Below are 5624 nucleotides of genomic sequence, written 5' to 3' on the forward strand. Positions count from 1 at the left end.
GGTAATGGCCATAAACTGAAGCACCAAAAGTTCCACAGGAATTTAAGGAAATTTTTTTTAACAGTGAGGGTGACAGAGCACTGGAACAGACTGCCCAGAGAGGTTGTGGAGTCTCCTTCTCTGGAGATCTTCAAAACCCGCTTGGATGCAGTCCTGTGCCACGTGCTCTAGGTGACCCTGCGTGTGCAGGGGGGTTGGACTAGATGATCTCTAGAGGTCCCTTCCAACCTTAAGCATTCTATGATTCTATGATTCTGTGATGTCAGTGTCTCCAGGAAAAATCCACTGGGGAATTTGTAATTCTAGTGGTACAAACAGCAAGGGAGAGCAATCCATTGCATTTCCTGAAAGCTCATTTTTTTATGTCCTGAATTAGAGCTTGGCTTGTAAGCCAAGTATCATGTCTCTGGTTCTTCCACTTTGTGGGGTGAAATGTAAGTGACAGGACAGCATTTCTGTCTTTATTCTATACTCAAATATCATAGAAAAATATGGTCTATAGCTTCCCCAGAATACAGTGTTTTATTTCCTTCTTTTTACCAAACTGACAGGAAACTTCTCAACCCAGATCTCTCTCTCTCTCTCTTTTTTTTTTTTTTTTCCTCTCCCCTGCAGCTGATTCCTCAGGTTTCCTCATTGTCCTGGTTTACAACAGTGGTGCCCCTAGTGCTGGTGCTGGCTGTATCAGGTGTCAAGGATGCCATCGACGATTTCGTAAGATTACTGTCCTGTGCTTTGGAGTTTACCCAATATTCTTCAGGCCTATGACTAAAGCAAACTGCTGAAAACAAACACAGCCAGTGGCACAGAGTTGGAGAATTGGTCTGTGGCCAAGATGGGGGTCTGAGATAAGATTTCCAAACCTATATACTTCCTTACCTAAAAATGAGCCAGAATTTTCCAATTGCTGAAATTCCAAATTGCAGCCCAGCAGCTCCATTGATTTTCTCTGAAACTGGTTAGCCTGTCTGAAAATGTGATAGAAATACCTGAGTACATGCACAGGAGTCTATTCTTAGGCTTCCACTTTGGAAACTCATTCTCTGCCATCTAGGTCCTATGCATTATATGTGTGGGGAACATCCTGCTAGAAAAGCACATTTGGTAGAAATTATATGTACGACCTGTATGTGATTTTTCAGACTTGCCTAGTCTTGCTTGAAATTTGCTCCCATCAAAGTCAACAGTAAAATTTCCATTGACTTCACTGAGTAATATTAGGCCAAAGCTGAGTTTAGTACTTGATTTTGTTTGTTTTTTTTTGTTTTGTTTGTTTGTTTTTTGTTTGCTTTTGTTTGGTTGTTTTTTAATACATTTGATACCTTAGCTTGATCTGTGGGGACTCAGTGCCATTTTGTATGTAGGCAGACAGACATTATTGTGGAGTATAAGTGGTCAGGGATGGTGAGGAGCTCTCCCAGGAAACAATACCAGAACACCTGTGGCCACTTTCTTCCATATCAGAGGAATGGATTTATCTGGATTCTTAGTCCACAAAACTGTGATGGGGAGGACCAACCTCACTGGAGTCAGGACTGTGCTAAGTGACATACAAGATACACCCTCCTTCCTCCCTCTAAGAGCAATCCCCATGTCACCTTCCTATCTGCAGTCCAGTTAAGCCATTTCCTACTAGCTAAACATCATCTCAACTGAGATTCAGCTACGCCTTTATTCTGTCATTGCATTCATGCCTATAGTGTCATTGTCATTTATGCCAGTTGGGTGAAACATAAAATGTTAATGCACTGCCTAAAGTTGTTGTATGCTTGATTTCCTGGAAATGTTTTTTGATATGCTGATCAACTTTTCAGAATCGACACAAAAGTGACAACCATGTCAACAACTGCTCCGTCCAAGTGCTGATCAATGGCATGTAAGTCTTGTCTCTTCTGCTGTCATTTCAACTGAATATTTACCACTGGGAAGAGCTTTTTATTGCTATTATTTTGTGCGTCCAAAAGATTCTCCAAAGCACTAACTTCCCAAAGAGCACTAAGCAATATAAAATGGAATCTTCTTTCACCATGTTTTTTTCACAGTGCTCAGTGGCATCCTGGATTACTCTATCTGATTAACGTGTCCAAAAGACAGTATCACAATCGGTGTAGACATTACAGCTGTGCCCCTGCAAAGAAAAAAAGTAAAATATTTATTTTTCCATTATATATATCTTTTTAAATAGTTGATGCCTTGAGAGTATTATATTATTTTACTCTTTACCCTAGAGATGCCAAGCAGGTCCATTTGTGTTTATTTCTGAGCCAAGCAGAGCTAGACATAATCAACAAGTGCTTTTAGATGAAAAAAAAATGAGTCACTGTTCCATGCATATTTTAATACTTTGAGTGTGTCTACTTATGCATGAAATGCTTCTGCCTTAGAGGTATTGAAAACATTTCATCTATATGTCTTAGGCATTGTATTGCTAGCCCTGTTTTTTCCTTCAGAAAAAAACCAAAAACTCGAATCTTTGACTTTCGTGGCAGACAGATGTGCTCTGTACTTGCAAGTCCATGGAGTCCAAGTGTCCATAAGACACAGATGTTGACAGCCGTGAAGTCCCTGGTGACTGATATTTTTTTCTGTGCTATAGATGGAAGTATATTGTTTAAACTCCAACAGATGCTTGAACAATTAAAAATATAACTTTCCAGTTTCCACTGAAGAATAGGAACATACTACTTGTGTTTTCAGCTAAGTAAGCCAGTCTCTTAGTTTACTGTGTATTAGTTACTGTGTCTACTGAACACTTATATTGAAATACAAATTTGCTAATATTCTGTGATATGGTTGAGTTGACACTTGCCATTTAACTGGGCATCTTGATTAGCACCGCAAAGGCCATCGTAGGCACTGGCCTACATTGCCATTGTAGGTACTTGATGTGCTTATTAAAAGAAGTTTTCTTGCAGGTTGAAAGATGAAAAATGGATGAATATCCAAGTGGGGGATATAATAAAACTAGAAAACAACAACTTTGTGATGGTGAGTACAGTTTCTCTCCGTCATGTGCCCAATTATCCTCTTTTACTTTTCTCATTCACAAATGGTGCCGTTGCTCTCCAACTGTCGTAGCTCATGCCACATCTGTTTGGTTGTATTCAGGCCGATCTACTGCTACTGTCGAGCAGTGAGCCACACAGCCTGACATATATTGAGACAGCTGAACTGGATGGGTAAGTGAGCCTGGCCCTTGGGCACAATCACTGCTGCCCACACAAGGCCTTATCTTGTGTGGTGACGATGCCACAAAGGCAAGCTTTCTCTGTGTCTCCAGTGCCAAGTTCAGAGATAAATCGCAAAAGCTGTCACCATGTATCCTGCCAGGTCAATGACCAGGCTTGCACATGGCTAGCGAAGATTAGTTGTATTTGCCTGCTGTTTTCTCCTTCATCCTTTCTGCACTGAAAACCATCTAAATATGGTCATTGCCTATTGGGCATTTGCCTGCCCCATAATTTTATTATTTGCCAAATGGTTGAAAGTCATTTCAACTTTCCTTTTATGTGGGTTTATCACTAGATGGAAGCACAATTGCTTAGTTCCAACATACTTCATGGAAAAATTGCATTCAGATCCATCATTTATTCAGTCAAGCAACTATCTGATGTGGGATGCAGGATTAAATTAAAATGCACCTTGTTACCTACAATGGATTTTGTAGCAATAGCTTCTCAATACTTAGAATAATCTTCAGGTAAGTGTTTTGGAAAATTATGTCTTCTGGTGGATACTCTTCACTCTTGCAGGTCATATGTTGTATGAGGAGAGGCTTTGTACCCTCTGATTTTTAGTTCCTCTGGCACTCAGAGTTAGTTTAAATTTGTTCCTGAAATATATGAAGTCACTGGCAGAAGCCTTCTAGTTTTTATGTCTGTCTTAGTCTTTTCTCTTAGCCAAATTATTTAAGTGAAATAATCACAATGAATAGCTCCACTAATTTGGCTGTACAACAGCTGTTGTACAATCTGCTATACCCATGCACACGGCAAAGGCATCCAAACTTTGCTTTCTGCAGGCCACAACTGGCCACTGCCCACAAGTCAGAGGGCTAAAACTAATTCATATTAGGGGGAATAAACTGGAGATGACCTCATCTATGATGCGGTTTGCATACCTTTTTTGTATTGCCTGGAGCCATTCTCAATTGTGGACTTTGGCTTTGTTTGAAGGACCAAGCAAGACAGGAGAGACCAGTCTCTCCAGACAGCCCCTACAGAGAGCAATTTGGACTTTCTCCTTCCATTTTCTGCTGAAAATGACCCTATAGCTTTGGCTCATGCAGGTGCTGGGGAATACTTCTACAAGGGCCTGACCACATGAAGTGCTGCTTTGACATTGCAGGACCCTCATTTTCAACTCACTCTGCAGCTAACTAGTTCCAGGGCTTCAGTACTTTTTAGGGCCAGAGTATCATGCAGAAGACCCAGAGCTCTCCTATATGCTCAGATCATAGAATCATAGAATGCTTAGGGTTGGAAGGGACCTCTAGAGATCATCTAGTCCAACCCCCCTGCACACGCAGGGTCACCTAGAGCACGTGGCACAGGACTGCGTCCAAGCGGGTTTTGAAGATCTCCAGAGAAGGAGACTCCACAACCTCTCTGGGCAGCCTGTTCCAGGGCTCTGTCACCCTCACTGTTAAGAAATTTTTCCTTAAGTTCATGTGGAACTTTTGGTGCTTCAGTTTGTGGCCATTACCTCTAGTTCTGTCAGTGGCCACCAGGGGAAAGAGGCCAGCACCATCCTCCTCACTGCCTCCCTTGAGGTACTTATAGACACTGATCAGGTCCCCTCTCAGCCTTCTCTTCTCCAGGCTGAACAGGCCCAGCTCCCTCAGCCTCTCCTCATAGGGCAGATGTTCCAGGCCCCTGATCATCCTCGTGGCCCTGTGCTGGACTCTCTCCGGCAGCTCCACATCCCTCTTATACTGTGGGGCCCAGAACTGGACACAATACTCCAGATGTGGCCTCACCAGGGCTGAGTAGAGGGGCAGGATCACCTCCCTTGACCTGCTGGAGACGCTCTTCTTAACGCACCCCAGGATCCCATTGGCCTTCTTGGCCATGGGGGCACACTGCTGCCTCATGGTCAACTTGTCATCCACCATGACACCCAGGTCCCTCTCTGCAGAGCTGCTGTCCAGAAGGTCGGTCCCCAGCCTGTACTGGTGTCTGGGGTTATTCCTCCCCAGGTGCAGGACCTTGCACTTGGCCTTGTTGAATTTCATGAGGTTTTTCACCGCCCAGTTGTCCAGTCTGTCCAGGTCCCCCTGGATGGCAGCGCAGCCCTCTGGGGTATCGGCTACTCCTCCCAGTTTGGTGTCATCAGCAAACTTGCTGAGGGAGCACTCTGTGCCTTCATCCAGGTCATTGATGAATAAATTGAACAGGACTGTACCGAGGACTGACCCCTGGGGGACACTGCTAGCTACAGGCCTCCAACTAGACTCGGCACCACTGATCACCCTCTGGGCTCTGCCATCCAGCCAATTCCTAATCCACCTCAGTGTCCACTCATCTATCCCACACTTCTGGAGCTTGCCCAGGAGGATGTTGTGAGGGACGGTGTCAAAAGCCTTGGTGAAGTCGAGATAGACGACATCCACCGCTCTCCCCTCG

At 43.8% G+C, this 5624-nt stretch overlaps 1 long non-coding RNA gene across 1 annotated transcript; it reads left to right on the forward strand.

Moving 5' to 3' along the window:
- The first annotated feature begins 1860 nt into the window (after positions 1–1860).
- On the forward strand, positions 1861–3149 carry LOC148590458 (uncharacterized). Its single transcript, XR_015914304.1, has 3 exons — positions 1861–1876; positions 2916–2988; positions 3109–3149. It is a non-coding gene; the product is annotated as an uncharacterized LOC148590458 (long non-coding RNA).
- The last annotated feature ends 2475 nt before the right edge of the window (positions 3150–5624 follow it).

Source organism: Tinamus guttatus, unplaced genomic scaffold (assembly GCF_059628265.1).
Source record: "Tinamus guttatus ecotype Peru unplaced genomic scaffold, ASM5962826v1 Tinamus_guttatus_pri_ptg001327l, whole genome shotgun sequence".
Classification (NCBI taxonomy): domain Eukaryota; kingdom Metazoa; phylum Chordata; class Aves; order Tinamiformes; family Tinamidae; genus Tinamus; species Tinamus guttatus.